Source organism: Sturnus vulgaris, chromosome 14 (genome assembly GCF_052056855.1).
Source record: "Sturnus vulgaris isolate bStuVul1 chromosome 14, bStuVul1.hap1, whole genome shotgun sequence".
Classification (NCBI taxonomy): Eukaryota; Metazoa; Chordata; class Aves; order Passeriformes; family Sturnidae; genus Sturnus; species Sturnus vulgaris.
In genome coordinates, this window is record NC_142256.1 from 6,400,456 (window position 1) to 6,417,827 (window position 17,372).

Genomic DNA, 17,372 nt, shown 5'->3' on the forward strand with positions numbered 1-17,372 from the left:
CCACTTCCTCCCTTTCCAATGAAAATGTAATTAATTCCTGCAGGACTCAATTAAGGTTTTGAGTGCAGGGTCACTGCTCCACCCTGGCACCACAAACACCCTGAGCCTGCTCCAAAAGTCCTGTGCCCATCCTTCACAGCTTCCCAGGGCAATTCTGCTGCTGCCTGGACACCATCAAATGTTCCTGTGGTGCCCCTGGGATTTTGGAGAGCTCGGTGCTGCCCTGGGAGCTCAGGGAGGAATCGCCCTGGGCTCACCAAATCTGCCTGGAACACTCCCAGCATCAGCACAGCAAGGGCTGGGCTTGGCTTTGTCCCTTCTGGCTCTCCCAGCCAAGCTGGGGGTGCTGGCAAGGCACAAATGTCCCATAAAATGTCCCAAAAACGTCCCACAAATGTCCCACAAAATGTCCCATAAATGTCCCAAAAACGTCCCACAAAATGTCCATAAATGTCCCATAAGTGTCCCACAAAATGTCCCATAAATGTCCCAAAAACGTCGCACAAATGTTCCACAAAATGTCCCACAAATGTCCCACAAACGTCCCAAAAAGTCCCAAAAATGTCCCACAAACTGTCCCATAAATGTCCCACAAAATGTCCCATAAATGTCCCACAAACGTCCAAAAAAAGTCCCAAAAAATGTCCCACAAACGTCCCCCAGCCTGGGGAATTTCCATCCTTATGAGAACACCACAGCTCCTTTTTTTACAGCTCCCTTTCTCCACAGCATCCTCTGCATGCCCCTGCTTAGGCAATTTCCTTTTTTTGAGGTAATTTTAAAGCTATTTCTCCAGAAACATTGGCAGGCTCCTGACACCAGGCCAGGGAACACCACATTTCTTAATTTGCTTTTTCCTGTTGCATAGTAATGAAATTTACAGAAATCTGTCAAATACAGAGCTAAGTAAATATGACTTTAAATATTAAAGCATTAATATCACACAGATGAACATTTTGAGACTTTATAGCATCACAATATTGGAAGAGACAACGTTCATCTTGTGAGAACCAGCTAATTAGCAAAAAAGAGATTAGAAGTGTTCCTAAGAAACTTTTTCCTGTAGATTTTCAGGAAAACATTGGTGTCAAAGAGAGCTTGGGCTTCTCAAGAGCTTGAGAAGAGTCAAATAAGGGGAATATAAGATGGAAAGACAAAAAAAAAATGGAACTTTTTGAAAGCTGAGGAAAAGCCTGAATAGACAAGTCTAATGAAAGGAGATAAAATCTTACAGACCAGAGTAGAAATATTTGAGAACTAGATCCAAGATGAAATCCTCAGGCTACATGGGCTCCCATATGATCTGGGTAAGAAAGAGCTGGTTAATTTTCTTGAAAATTGGATTGCAAAAGCTTAGCAGCTTGCAGTTGAAGATGACCCACTTTGCGTTAAAAAGGCAGACAAAAACCTTTAAAATGATAAAAGAAGGGGGGGAAAAAGAGAAAAAGGAAGAAATCCTGAGTAGCAGGCAGGAGGATGCTCAGATCAGAGATAAGAGGGAAGGATCCTCCTCAAGGCACCTATCAGGACAGTCACCTTATCCAACAAATATTCCTTCATATTTCCTTTTATTCCTCTTTATTCCTTGTTCTTCCTGTCTCACAGCAGCAAAGATTCAAGCCAAAGAAGAGAAGTGAGGGGACATTTCCACTCCTGTCTCCCAGGAACGTTTCCCATCTGCTTCCCATGCAAGATTGGCAAGTGCAGGATGTGCAGTGCTGTGGCAGAAAATGCACACCTGCCTCAGCATTTCCTGGGGCTTCAAACACATCCAGAGCTCTACAGCCCTGAGAAACTCCCAGCAGGAGACACAGCCCGGGAGATAATGGAATTAATGAGAGTTCATCGCTGAGTTTTGAATCTCTTTCAGAAAAAAACACCTCGTTGGCTAAAATATTTCCAAGTCAGCTCCAGGTTTGGCTTTTCACCACTGAACATCAAATGGTGTCAAATGACAACAAACTTTACATTTAGAAACTGGTAATGACCACAAATGTCCTGATTTTTACAACCCTGCACCTGTCCAGCAGCTCTGGAGACAAGAGCTGAGATATTTAGTGACCCACATGAAAACTGAAACAAGTAAATCACTCTGCCCTTAATTTCATCACACACTGCTCAGCAGCCAACCCTCTTCTCCTGTTTTTCCCTTCCAAATTTCATGACAGCCCTCCCAAATCACACAAACCTCCCCAAACCTACAACCTCTCCACAGCTTTTTCAAAGAAGTTCTGCATTCAGCAGCTGCTGGAGACATGCAAAGAAAGCTTTGAGGCTGTGGCATGTTGGATTAAAGAACAAATCTATTCTTACCTGGCTCCTGCTGCTATTAGGAGAGACACAAAGAACTGTAACTTTTTATAGATAACTGTGGGAATTTCACACTTCAAGAGTTTTCCTCATATCAATTTTCTTATTCATTTCCACTTAGATAAATGAATACTGGATTATGCAACACCTCATAGCTGAACAGTTGCCACAAATTTTTAATTAAAAACATCCCAAACATTATTAGTTTTCAAACTTTCCAAACCCAGGTTTTTTTTGTAGTTCTGCCTGTAGTCTGTTGATCTGCTCTAGGTGCCATTCTCAATTATTTGTAGATCATTTTTCTCCCATGTGCCACGTTATTCCCTTTCTTCAGAGCTGGATTGACACTGTCAATTTAAATCACTATTTATTATCCCATGTATTCAGTTTCAAGATATATAATTGACCTACACTTGGAATAGTCAATGCCCAGATTTCTTTGAAAGTCCTATATAAATATACAGTCTGATTTACCACACTGAGATTTTTATTTAAATGAAACATGTTGTTTCTCACTGTGAATGTAATGAAGGGAAAAAGAGAAGATAATTCAGCTTGAATACATAATTAGAGAGCTACTTCAATGAATTTTGAAAAGATTCTCAGACTTCTTTTGGGGGTTTTTTTGTTTCATTTTTAAATACTTTTAAAGATTTTTGAAACGGTTAGTTGGAGAACATTGGCCTGCATTGAAAAATCTAAAGCAGAGTGCATAATCTAAGGAACAAAGCATTGGTGATAACTATTTGAATTTTTGTTTTTAGATTGTCAAATCAAGTGTATCTTCAAGTAGTCTCTTTTGAGTGTACGTAATGAAAAAAAAATTTCTATTTCAGCAGGTAATTTTTCAGGTGATTTGCTTGCAGGAAAACAAAATGCTCAGCTAAAAGGATAATAGAAAACCCACTGTGTTATTTCCATTTTTTAAGAAGTAAGTATTGTTATGGTTAGAAACGAGTGATTTCTTTATTGGTGACTGAAAAAACAAGGCAGTGCCATATTTCTTTCTGCTCAGGTAATGCTGCATCTTGCAATATTAATTCATTAATTCATTAATTAATTGTGTGACTGTCAGTGATAGAATCCTGGGCTTTGACCCAATTCTTTCCTTTGCCTTCCAGACCAACATTCCCACTCCACAACACACAAGAACCCCAACCCCATCTCCAGTGTGATACAGAGAAAGAATAAAATAACTTTTCAACTGTGTAAAGAATAAAATAACTTTTCAACTGTGTAAAATTTCTCAGATGCCTCAGGACTTTGAAAGTGCCACATACCCTTGGGTATAAATTTTTAATCCAGCTCACCAACATCTTGCCACTCTTCACATTTACTTTTCATGCCCTGATATTTTATTTTCTAAATGTTTGACAAGGATACTTTCTGAATAAAGTTTGGGTCAGAACTACAGGGTTACACATCTTTTGGTCTCTACCTCAATTCCTGCTCAGATTATTTGCATTCTCCACAGTCCTTCTGAACTTCCCTGGCAAAGTTGTTCTTCCTCCTAAACCCCTGCATGAAATGTACTCTCAGCTCAGTGAATACCCGTGAGCACCACAAATTACACCAAAGGAAACTTTTTTAAAAATGCAAAGTTTTTTTTTGTTTTTTAGAATAAATTTCTGCTCAAGCTCTCAGACTGGTGTGACAAACATCAGCAAACCAGAGTCATCCACTGTCCTACAGCCCAGGACAAACAGAACGCTGAAAACTGCAAGTACCACTGTCAGAAAGGATAGAAATCTGCAGAGAATTCAAAATGTTCTTTTCTCACCAAAACGAAATCACATTACAGTCTCACAAGAACAATCCAAAGCCTTCTAAGCAGCGGAGCAATCGGCAAAATTTGAATCCAAATCAGCAAAGTAAGATCATGAACAACAATTTATATCCTTCAAGTCCTACCTTGTCTTCCTAGATCTGGGTTATGAAGCTCCATCAGTGCCCTGGATGGGAAGAGAAGGGAGAGCAATGCTCAGGACACAAAAACTATTGCAAGTGATAAATAAGAGCTGTCAGCAGGAGTTTAATTTCAATTTAGCAGTTAAACATTTCAATTCTCTATCAGCAACACAACCAAACTTTAACTCTAATGGGAAAATTATTTTTCTAACTTTATAGCACAGAAGAAAAATGTGTTAACTCATTCTGGGGTCATAAAACTTCTGCTATTATAACAATTTTGGATTTCATATATTCTCAAGATTTCCAAGTTGTTTTTTCCCAAACAGAAAGGGATGATTTTTGTGCCTTTTGGCAACAAAGTACTCGAGATTTTACTTCAAATAGAAAATGGTGTTTGTTAGGACAACGCAGCAAACATCAAGACAAAATCACCCAACTGAGTATTTTGTATTTTTTGCAGTCATTTGTGTTCAGGCAAAAGGAACCCACGTTCCCATCATGACAAGAGGAACCAACTCCCAACAAAAATCATCATCAGGCACAGCTTGCACCACTTTGCAAAGTGAAGAATCCACCCCACATCACAGGGAGTCAATGTGTAAGACAGAAAATGAAGCAGAGTGAATAATTATCTCAGTAGAAAACACGGTTAAGCCAATCAGCACCATCAGAATGGAACAATTTCCACATCTCTGGAAAGCTTCCTCCTTTGTCTACAAACCATTCAACAATAAACACAAACTCCTTCTGCAATTTCTATTCGTGCTACTCACTTCAAACCCACTTGAAAACATCTATCAATTCAGCAGATTATTCAAGCAAAAACATTAAAAAAAAAAAAAGTGGGAGAAGAAGTGAAATCCTGAGTTCAATAATTACAGACACAGCTCACTTTATTTTGACCAATCAGCTCTTAATTGTTTAGCCTGGTAAGATGAGAGTCAATTAGTACTTCTTTAATAGACTAATCCTTCTGCTTTTAATTGTCATATCAATAATACTGGCATATCCCTAAAGAAAAGTCAATAGTTATTATATCAGCTAATTAAAATCTGACTTGAAAGGTAACTCACTGATGGTTCTGTTCAGAAATTACAAGTTCTTAGAGCTAAAACAACTTTTCATGGGACGGGGTAGGGGAGGCTCCTGGATGGGGGATTTCTGTGAATCCACCCAAAATGTGTGGCTCTTCTGACTGCTACAAGTGACTTTTTGATTGGCACAATGAGAAGAACAGGAAAGCAGATGGGTCTCCTGTGAAGCTGCACAAGATTCCCACTGGATAATATAAAATGCTGACAGATAAAACAAAGGAATTCCACATTTTGTTATTCGCTGCAGATTAAAATTTAAACATCGTCTGAACGAGCCAAGGATTTAAACCAATTTTCCCAGCACGGAATTATAAAATAAAATAACCTGAGATGGCAAATGATTGAGGATACAGGTCTACTAAAGACTTCAGGAAAAAAAAATAAAAAAATCTTATTTTCCATAATGAGAGCAGGAACACTACAAGGATGTTTTACATTCTTCTGCTGCTCCTGAATGTGAGAAGCTCTTAAGGCAGCCTGGGGAGTTGTGTGCAGCACTGTGATGTGTGTTATCTGCTGAGGAGAGCACTCCAAACACACACAAAGGAAGATCAAATATTCCATGTGCCATGTTGGACCTCTCAGAACGATGCTATTTAACATCATGAACATTTATGGATTAAAACCAGCCCGAAATAGAGGCTAGGATAGAGTTTGAGCCTTAGCCAAAATTGCTGCTATTTTTTCTGTTTTACTAGCAGATTATAAAAAAATATTTTAAAAAAAAATTCAAATCTAAGATCTCTGAAACCCTAGAATTTATGGTTGCACTCAGTCTTGAGTTTCTTTTGTTTCCAAAGGGAGGGGAGACAAACCAATCAGAGAATTAGCATATCTAAATGAAGGTACAAGGGAAAAAGTGGGAGGGGGAAAAGAGCAGCAGTCATTACCAGGAGGAACAATCCTGGAGATGGATGATCAAGGGTGCTTTTGGGAGCACAGCAGTTTGTGGAGATTAAAGGAAACTCTTGAAGTGCCTCAGCTAAATAACCCTGTATTTGAAGCTGAGCAGCATGAAAAGCTGAGATTCCTCTCCAACTCTATACAATTCTTGCACAGGTCAATTTATAAAGAAATGATATGGATAATTGTACCATGAGCTCACAGACAGACAAATTGATGGTGCACCATAGCAAAGACACCCCAATACACTGCAATCCCAGCCTGAGCAGCATCAAATGCAACTTCTGCCCAGGATTTACAACACAGAATTGTCCCTGGTGAGCTTCAGAAAGGAGACTCTAAACACACAGAGGAAAATAAAATACCATTAATACACACCTTCAAATCTGCTCTACATGAAATGGCTTTATATGCAATTTAACACAGGTATTTAGCAGTAAATACAATTCTATTATATTTAGAGATGAGAATTCTGTCCTGATAAAACCAACCAGATGAAAGTAAAGCAAAACCATCCAGAATTTGCTATGAAAGGAGAAGCAGAAGAACAAAACACATGATAAATGCCAAATTCTTAATATTCTACAACAGCACAAAGTGTCAGATCATGTCTAAAGGTGAATTCGAGATGTACAAATCAACGAGCTCAAATTTTGGCAAAGAGAACTGCTGGGAATAGAATCTCTGTATCCCTGGTCCTTCAGCTTCAGGGATATAAATCTCTAACAATTTAAATAGGGAGATTTTTTCTAAATAATGTTGATGGTGTTAGGGTTTTCAGTGTATATATATATATATATATATATATATATATATATACACACACACAAATATGTATATGAATTCACACACAAGCATATAAATATATATATATATATTTATGAATTCACACACTATGGTAAGTCTGTTCTACCATAACAATAAATGGGAAGAGAAGCAATTTGTGCACTCTAGGAAAAAAATAACTTCAAATGCTTCTCCATGCAAAATCCACCCATTTCCTTCCTGCACTGTAGCACATTGTTTTCATGGTTAGAAGAGCTAAAAAGCCAGCCTAAAAAAAAAAAAATAAAAAAAAAATCACATTATTGCAGCCCTGGAACAGATTGCTTAGGGAAGGTGTGAAGTTACTATCATTAGAGATCTTTTAGTATGAGTTTTTTTGGCAGCATCTATTTGTGCTTTGATTCCATCTTGCATAAGGAGAGGACCCAGGAGCCTCCTGAGCTCCCTCCCTCCCTGCAGCTCCACTTTTTCACTTCGTGCCACGGAATGGATGCAGCAGAGAAGTCAGAGGAAGTGCAATGGGATTTTTATTCATAGCAAATAATACTTATGAAAATAGAATGCAGGAGGCCTATCTATCACCTCTGTGATTTGACTACTAAACCACAATACTTCAAAGCACATAATCTCTTCCCTCATGACCCAGTAATGTGTTCAGGAAAAACTGCAAGAGCCAGAGATTTATTCCACTTCCAAGCCGTGTAGTTTGTTGTACGAACCGACCAGAGCACAATATATATTAGAATTAAACCCTGTCCACCTCTTCAGAAACTACTCCAGGAAATTCACATCAAATCTGTCTGCCGCAGTTAGTTTTTTTGTGACAGGACCATTACGGAGGAATAAAATGTCACCGGTGGAAGGAATGTCAAGCTGCTTTGAATTGGTTAAAGAGCACCGGGTGTCCCCCAGGATTCGAGTTTGTTCTGCCCCTGCCCTGCCAATCTGCTCAGCTCCCCGGATGGGCTCGGGGCAGGGATTTCTCCTGCACCGCTCCATGACCTCCAAAAGCCCGTGGTGTTTGCATGGCAAACACTGGGATGTGTGTGCACGGAGCCTCCTTACACTGCCGGGCAGGACTGCTCTCATCCCTCGGGAAATCCGAATAAACGCCACCGCGGTGGCTTTCAGGTGCTCTTCTTGTTCCGAATCCCCTGTGCCCACGGTTCTGATGGCACAGGAAACGCACTCAGCGTCCCTGGTGTCACCTTCTGACCGGGACAGGGTCATTTTTCACTGGCCATGGCATTTCATGGAAATCATCAGGGCTTGGCAGGCTAACAGTGCTCCTGGGGAAAGCGAAGAGGAGGGGGAAAAAAATGGAAAACTCCTGCTCAAGCCTCAGAAGAGCATTCTGAGCAAACAGCTCACTGAAATGGTCAGTGTGAGCAAAGAGAGGTCCTTTCTTGTCATCATGTGGTTTAGCCAAGCAAACAGCAAGCCACATATTCCAAGTCATTCCAAGTCATCCCAAATCATTCCAAGTCATTCCAAGTCAAAAGCTATTTGATTTTGGGTTTTTTGGGTGTTTTTTTTTTTTTTTTTTTGCAAACTCTACTATTACATTACAAAATTTATATCTCTGAAGACAGAAAAATTAAAAAAAAAAAAAAAGTATGCTAAGCCGGGCAAAAGAGGTACAAAGTTTAAAGTCTGCCAAATGAGTAGATGCAAAGAAACTGGAACAATGCAGGAGCAAAGATGATCTCAATAAAGACGTATTAATGCATTCTTTAAACTTTCAAAACTTGTGGTTTCAACGGGAGTACCAATCTAAAAATATCCAGGGCTGCAGAACCATACATAAACAATGAACAGAAGGAGCTTTGGAAGCTAGGAGGTTTTATCAAGATTTTATTTCCCTTTTTCCTTAAGATAAATTGGTCTGTGCTCATGACTAGAGTTCATAAATGTATCATTTAAACCAAGGGAAACAGCACAATCAAACATTCCATTCCTTCCACACAAATGACAATGGCACTGCAACAAAACACCACTAAACTCCTCACCAAAACTCTCTTCTGGAATATCCATGTGTTTAATCCCCATCATTAGCGTGGGAGCTGTGGCAAATGGGAGAGCAGAGAAGACGAATGTGGGGAGAGGAGCCGAGCAGGGAATTGGTGGCAGATGAGGAGGGTGAACACCTCCAGCAGCATTCACGCCTGAACTCCTCAAATTAACAGCAATATCTCCAAAGGAGGCAAAGGGGAGGGGAAGGCACGCCCAAGAAGGTGATTTTTGGGGGGCTCACAGCGCTGCTGTGGCCGGGTCTGACACACAGGCATGGGGCAGGGACCAGCCCCGGGAAATGGAATATTAACCAGGGGTCAGAACTGGAATTGAGATTGCAGCTGGGATTGCCTGGCCCCACAGAGCCCAGAGCTGCCCAACAAAACCCAGGCAGGGCTCTGCAGGGGAGGGAGGCACTCCAGCACGGAAAGGAATTCTCACACCTGTGACAGCGCCTCCTTTTACGTCTCTTTCTAAGAAATAATCTCCTGCTTCCCTTTGTCCTCACTCCTACGTTTTCCCAGCCCCTCCTACATCAAATGTAAAATAAAATGGCATTTATTTCCCTATTTACAAAGTGGCTCTTCTGCACATTCACTGAGCCATTATTTATCCATGAGTTTCCTTCTCCATGTTTTCTTTTGTTGTTCTGGCTTTTTTTTTTGTTAGTTGGTTTTTTGGTTTTTTTTTTTGTTTTGTTTTGGTTTTTTTTGCTGAAGGGAAAGGTTGACTAGAAAACAGGAATTCAATGTAATGAGAAACAAAGAGCTGGATAGCTCAGAAATGTTTTGCAAAAACATCTTACAGCCCACACAAACAGACTGCAAATCTTGCAGATTAGACTCTCACCTGCGATATGGCAGACTCGTGTTGGAATCACTGCTCTCCCTAAGAAACACACCAGGAATGGCAGAACAGCCACACTGACCCATTTAACTCACTGTCTGCTCACTGACAAAGTCATTTATTTGATGTCTTCACCTGAAACACAACAACCTGCAGCTCAGGACCTCCTGAAATATTTCTGTATCCAGCAGACTGTAATGGTTTCTTTTTCCTCCAAGAATTAGTACAGTTCTCCTGAATTTGTGAGAACTCTTACATCCAGAGCCTCCTGTGGCAAAGGGTTCCAAAGCTTTAGTAAAAGACCACCCAACAGAGTTCCTTCTCCAGCTCATTATTTCCAGGGCAGGGCTAAATCCCTGCCCAGGCTGTGTGAGTTATCCTTGGTGTGCCTGAAGAGCTCTCCTTCTCTTTAGGAGGTTTCCCACTTCTTGCAATTGCTGACACTTTCCCCAGAGCCCAGCATGAGATTCGGTCCAGTGATTAAAGCACTTGACAAGACCTGGAAGAACCTAATAACTGGCATTTTTCCAGCAGAAAAGACGTTTTGCTGAATAATTCACATTGAGCAATGACCTTGTCCTCATTTGGAGGAGATTCCACCTTTCAAGTCCATCTCCTTTAGAAGCTACAAGGTGTCCCCAGTGCTGGGTAAAATCTGTACTAAGGACACACCACGGGGAGCAGAGGCTGCAGAATATTCCTGGACACTCATTTCCTAATCCTCCAAACTCACTGATTAATCTCTGCACTGACCAGAACACCTCTGGGTATTGTCCACCAGAAAATAAAATACCTGAAAACGTTTATGGGATCAGCAAGAGATGCACCACAAAATGTAAAATCCCCACAAACTCCTGGCTTGTTTGGCTCCTTTGAGGCAGGCTGATCACACAACACCCTCACAGTGTCACCCATCAGTTGTTTGCTCAGCAGTTGACCCCTCTTTGAGAAAAGAGTTATCTAACACAATTCAGAGTTTACTGCTTAGGGACAGGATCAAAACAGCGACATCAAAGTCCTGTGCAGGCTGGAGCTTTCAGGGTGGTATCAACAATTGGGAAAGGGAGACCTGCAGCCTTTAGGGTCACTTGGCACAGAACAAATGAGAAAGGCACTCACAAAATACTGCCACAAAACCTCTCTGGCTCCATTCTCCTGTTTACTCCAAAGACAGGAGCGTTTAATTTCTACCCATCATTCGTTTAACAATCATGAACAGGAAAATTTCATTTACAGGACTATTACATTGTAAACCAAAATCCACAGTTTTTGTAAATCTTATTTATTTAGTCCCGTAATTCCATAAAAAATATCTGCAAGCACAAATGGCATTTTAAACAGCAATACTCAGTGAGAGTACAGACAAACAAGTCAGCACCTATTACACAGACAGGAGCTCAAACTGGTTGGAGCTCAGACAAAATTCCATCTAGACCTTTTCTTAAAAACAAGCACATCTAAAAAGATCAGAACAGCTTTTAAGCTCAAATGCCAGGTTTTCTTTGAAAATACGCAACAGAACAAATAATTTTTGGTATGGGGAGAATTAGAAATGACTGAGAGAGATCAGAAATAAAGGAGATTTGTAAACAACCATCTTCCTATTGCATCCTTGCAGGGTTTTCCCTTATTCCCAGGCTTGCTCTCAATCAAGCTGCTCTTCAGGGCTTGCAGAATTATCACATGCTCTGGTTTATCTCCAGGAGAAATGTTTCATGTGCTCCCTCAGCAGCCCCAGCCCCTGCACTGGAGGTTTCCTGCACTGTTTTATTCCTGCCTCAGCTTGCACAACAGGATTTTATTTCCTCTTGACTCTGTCCATGAGATGGAGAAACCTTGTGGTTTCATCCCACCCTACATCAGGACAAGGCAAACTGGGGATTTGTCTGTGCCCAGCCACAGCCTTCCCAAAAATTCTGCAACATGCAAAGGAACAGAGCAGGCTCTGGCTGTAATAATTGCACTTTATATGTCTTCCAACAGTAATTCTGCTGGCAGGTTTCTACAGCAAAATAATAACACAGGATTACAGGATTTGGTTCTGAAACTGTTCTAGAAACTGAGGCATCAGTCAGGAGAAGATCTCAGACCAGAAGGTCAGAGAGATTGGGTGCCAAAAGGCAGAACTTCAAAAAAATTGGATGAAAGCTCTACTATGTAAGTAATGCATATTTTATGATCAATGGGCTGTAAAAGATGAGACAGACAATGGAGACTGTCACCAAGCTGGGTGACACAAGGGGCTTCCTCCTTAAGGCACCCTGTCCTTGTAACCAGAGCAGGACTTCTGGGCTCACCCCAAATTGCCTTCTTTTCTCTATTTACTCACAGTACAAATAGCGACTTGAAGGTACCACAAAGCATTTAACACAGACAGAAATTCACTCAGAATCAATCACTGTTTGGAAGAATTTTTTCAAACAGTAAATTTTTTTCCTCAGCATTCAGATATTTAGCTTATTTTGTTTTCAGCCAATAATTAGCTAAGATTTTATTCCGTAAATTCTTCTTCCATCCATCCCAGCTTCAATAAAATTGAAATTTGTGAGCGCATTTTCCAGAAATATCTAGTTGAAACTATTAAAAGAGGGGCAGATAATATTAGACTTCGTTGGCAGGCTACCAGGAAGAAAAAAAAAAAAAAAAAAAATCCCAGCCAGAATGTTATCTCAACTTCTGTGAACAGAACTGGTCTCAAGTCAAACGACCTTCACAGATGTCCCCTTCCTCCCTGTGAAACACTCCATTATTCTGTGTAACAACATCTGCTGCTGGAGACCTGGCCTGGCCCTGTGAGCTCAGGCTGACACTGAAAAGCTCCTCACGTCACCTCCAAACCACACTCGGAGCCTGGAAATGCTGTCAAAGCCCTCCTGTCACATCTCACCCTCTCACCAAGCCAGGATTTTAAAAATGGAACTCACTCCTCTCTGGGAGGAGCTGCTCCATGTGCACCGGAGACCCTCCTGTGCCTCGTGCTGTGCAAACATTTCCCTGTGCTTGTTTTTCAAGTGGCATCTTGGAGTGGAGTAGATATTCCCTTGAGTGCATTTCCTTTCTTTCCCATCACTCTCCTCTATACAAACAACAGATTGCTTTGCTGCTGCCCTTTAAATTTAGAGAATAAAAAAAAAAAAAAAAATATCCCACACTGCAGATGCCTGGGGATGGGTGAGGGCTGCTCTTCCACAAACTCCCCGGGAAGTCACACACCCCTCACTGTCCCCATCTCCAGAGGATGCACACCCTGGATTCTCCTCCTCTCAGCATGGCTCTCAGTCTGATTCACAGAATTATTGAATGCAAGATCATCCTAAACACTCCATAATTCTTCCCTGTACTATTTTTAATCCCAATACAGTGATAATGTTGGATAATTGTCTAGTAGGAAAGATGATTGCTGGGGTTGAGCCTCCTGTAGGATTGTACCTTAGGACAGGTGAGTTTTTTTCTACACTGGTTTTGCACAAACAGTTAATCCCACAAAATAACAGTGCAATACTGAAAGATTCAATTGTTTCCAGAAGTTCCAAGTATTTCACTGTCAATATCTTTCTGTAAGAGTTCCTCAAAAGCTTTGCCAAAAGGAGCTGCAAATTTGACAGGAAGGAGACCCTCCAGGAAGACTTTCAAATCCCCAAAAGGAGGGAATAAACAGTTTCATTGGGCAATTATTTTCCTCTGGTTCTAAAACTGGTATCTTCCTGCTTTTCAGAGAATTTTTCATGATGCCTTTCTTCTCTAGAAGTCAATGGCTTAGTCAATTTTCAATTTCAGCACCCCTAACAGCCATTGACTTTTTTAAAAAAACAAAAGGCTTATTTAAACCTCTAGCTATGATTCCTCCATCTACTGAAGCCGTGGTCAGCAGCCTCCACCACAAAAATAGCTTTTCTGCCTCCTTAGCCTCTAACCACTGGTGATCACAAGTCTGCCAGCCCTGATATCTTCTTTTGCCTCTCTGTTCCCAGAGAAATCTTGGGTCAGGGAGTTAAAAAAAAATCAGAATTTTCTTTTTTATCCTCGGCCCTTGTGTTCCTGTGGGATTTAAGGGACATTAGCCACGAGCTCTACTTTCACTGCAGTGAAAGGGAGAAGGCAAACATCAGAGCTGGATAAAGTGATGGAATAAAAGGCACTAAAGTGCTTTGATGACAAAGGTTATGCAAGCGTGAAGGAACGCTCTGACACTGCCCATCAGTGGGGAGGAAGGGACTTTGAAGAACAATTTAAAGCCAAAATCCAGCCAGGAGCTGACCCAAAGTTTGGGGTTGGGTCCGAGGTGCAGCAGGGACAGAGCACACAATGGCACCGTGAATCACTGGGATTGTTCTGCTGGGAATAAAGGAGCTGATAAAACACCGAGCCCCTAAAAAACAAATCAGGCTCAGGCAGAGCCCAGAACCTCCTCTGGACATTCATCAGCAAAACCAGGTGCAGTACTGAAAATCAGACAACACCTGCCAGAGTGGAAGAGGCAAGACAAAAACCAAAAGAATATTGTGAGCATCAAAATAAATATCAAAAATTGATGCTAAGGTATTTTTTAAATCTTAAAATGAACAAATTTATCTGGCTGTAATGCTCCAAAGAGAAACGGAGAACACACCCAATAATGTAAAATAAAATTGGATATATTGCTATATATATGTATTTTTTTTTTAAACTGGATAGGAAAGCCCTGTTTCTTGCTGAAACCAAGAACACTCAGGTGTGTTTTGTCTGGGATGTGACATCTCCATCCCTGTGGGCCAGCCTGTGCCCTGCTCCTGTGTCACACCCGTTCAGCAGAGAGGCTGTCACCAACTGCTCATGAAATCCTTTCCCCACTTAATGACCACGGGAAACAGGAGATGGAAAATCTCACATGGAGACCATTAAATCAAGCATGATTTGCTTACTTAGCAACACTTCAGCAATTAAAAGTTTGGAATATATGTACGTGTATATAAATAAAAATAGTGGGAGAAAAAGGACTTTTAAATCACCCGTAAATTTCAGCCTCTCCTCCTGTTTTGCACAACCTGATTTATAAATCTAATATTTAAATTTCAAGCGACTTTCTGCAAAAAAAAAGGAAAAAGAACATGGAAAAGAAAGGGAAAAAAAAAGCAAGGCAACAAGCAGAGGTCGTTAAAGCAATTTTGGTTTCCTACAATTTTTGTTTCCTTTAACTTTATGGTTGCACTAGATTTTTCTGTCATACAGAGGCCACGTTTCTAGAAATAATAATTGCCTTAAAAATAAAAATTGCCTTTATTCTTAAAATTTCATAAAAATCAAATGCAAATTACATCAAGTTCTCTTCCAAATTATGCCTTGAAATAATTTTGATGTATTTTAATAAATTTTTAAGTAATGTTTACTTCTGAAATGTAGCAATGGCTTATGACATTTCTTTGATCTGTACTGAATTTTATCTATTTTTATTGTACTATAGAATACACCTGGTTCATATATTGACATCTTTTGATGTACTGAAGTGTTCATATAATTTTTGTTACACATCATCATATTTTTAAAAATGGGTAGAAAAACCATATGGAGAATATTTATATAGTGCATGCAGCAGATCACAAGTGAATTCAGTCAGGTTTTCATGAATAATAGAGAACAGAATTCTGATTGAAAACAATTGTCCCAGAGCAGGAGCCTGGGTTCTGTCCCAGCAGAACAGGCTGTGTGTGAATTCTCATTTGGCTTTGCTCATCCCATGGGATCCAGAGCCATGGTTTGGGTTGGAAAGGACCTTAAACCCCACCCAGTGCCACCCCTGCCATGGCAGGGACCCCTCCCACTGTCCCAGGTGCTCCGAGCCCAATGTCCAACCTGGCCTTGGGCACTGCCAGGGAGGAATTCCTTCCCAAATCCCATCCAGCCCTGCCCTCTGGCAGCCTAAAACCACAGGAGCTCACGGTTTTGAATGCAAACAAAACGCAATACAATTCGTTCCCTCTTTCTTTGTCCATCTCCATCCCTCCTCTCAAAGAGACAGGGGGAGAAAACCCTGAGTGACATCTCAGAGAGCAGCGGGGCTTTGTCCAGGCAGGACAAGTGGCACACACAGGGCACACACAGGGCACCCCTGCCCTGCAGCAGAGAAATCCTGCCCAAAGCTCAGCAGCACCTCAGAGCTGAGCACCCACCCCATCAAAGCATGCAGCACCTCACAAAGAAAGTGTTTGGCTGGCAAAGGTGATTTAAAAGAAATTTTGGCAATGGCTGCTCCGTGGGGTCACCAGGGGATGGAGTCTGGGCAGCTGCAAATCTGAGAAACCAAAAAATTCTGCTCGGGCTGGGTCAGAGCTTGGAGGAATCATACACGAGTGGCAGTGGGGACATGGGGACATTGAGGGGGAAGGGGGATAGGAATTTCAATAGGAATTTCCAAGTACTCAAGGACAGAAAGCAGCTGGGAAGATTCAGAGAGAAGGAAGGAGCACGGAGCATCCCATAAAGGCTGGGGACAGCAGGAGTAGGGACAGGCAGGTGTCCCCTCCCATGGGGAGGAGCAGGGACTCCCAGTGCCCAGCAGAGCATGGCCATGGATGCACTGGGAGAGCACGGACTGTGAGAGAGCAACAGAGTGCAGAAAAGAGCAACACAGAGCTGTGGACAGGTGATGAAGCACACACATTTACACCGAATTCTATATACCACAGGTCATATTTGCATGTCTTACAAGAACACAATCAAGTTTCACGGGTTTTGTAATGGCTCCTATGACCTGATCCTGATTTTCAATTGTATTACCAAAATCTGCTGCTTCTCCTCCTCCCCTTTCTTGGTTAAACAATTGGTTACCGTGGAAACCAATACATTTCTGCTGTGGACACCAAGTCGTGACATTGACATTTAATGTGAAATGTCTCCTCTTTCTGTAGATGGGGACAGTGGTGACCATGGCATGGACTTGATGTGAGAAACAGCTTCACACTCTTTGTGACAACAAAGAAAATTAAATTTGGATAACGTTGCAATGCTGTGCAAATAACAGAATAAGAAAAGAACTGATTTAACTTATTTTAATGGGAATGGGCTTAGATGATATACTGAGCAAGTAGTTCATGCTCCTCAACTTTCAGCTCATCACTTTTCAAAAGGGAATCACAATCATATCCACCAAGGAGGAACCAGGTATCCCCTGGACCCCAAATGACAACAAGGCATGTGGATTTTAAATTTCAATTATAATAATAAAATAAAAAAATCATTTCAATTCTTTTGTTGAAATTTCACCTGGGCTTTGCCCCCCTCATTAGTGGTTTGTTATCAGTCTCTGTTTTCCCTCTGAGCCAGGATTGAGGTGATTCTCGTGTTTGGGTTGGATGTTTATTGTATTTTATCAGAAATTACAGAAAGTGCAACAGCACCTCCAGCTCCTGGCTAGAAGTGGGAAAATGGTCCCAGCTGAGGCTGCTTCAAGGCCTTTTAAAGCCAAACAAACCAATAAAAGTTTAAAACCTACATTATTTATCCTTTTCACCCAATAATAGATTCCCACCAATC

General features: G+C 41.1%; 1 long non-coding RNA gene across 1 annotated transcript in view; it reads right to left on the reverse strand.

Annotated features, from left to right (window-relative positions):
* The window catches only part of LOC148222125 (uncharacterized), a 285,860-nt gene that overhangs the window by 226,833 nt on the left and 41,655 nt on the right, over positions 1–17,372 (reverse strand). The window contains exon 2 of the long non-coding RNA XR_015806892.1: positions 4,222–4,262. This is a non-coding gene — a long non-coding RNA (uncharacterized LOC148222125). The remainder of the gene's footprint in view (positions 1–4,221; positions 4,263–17,372) is intronic.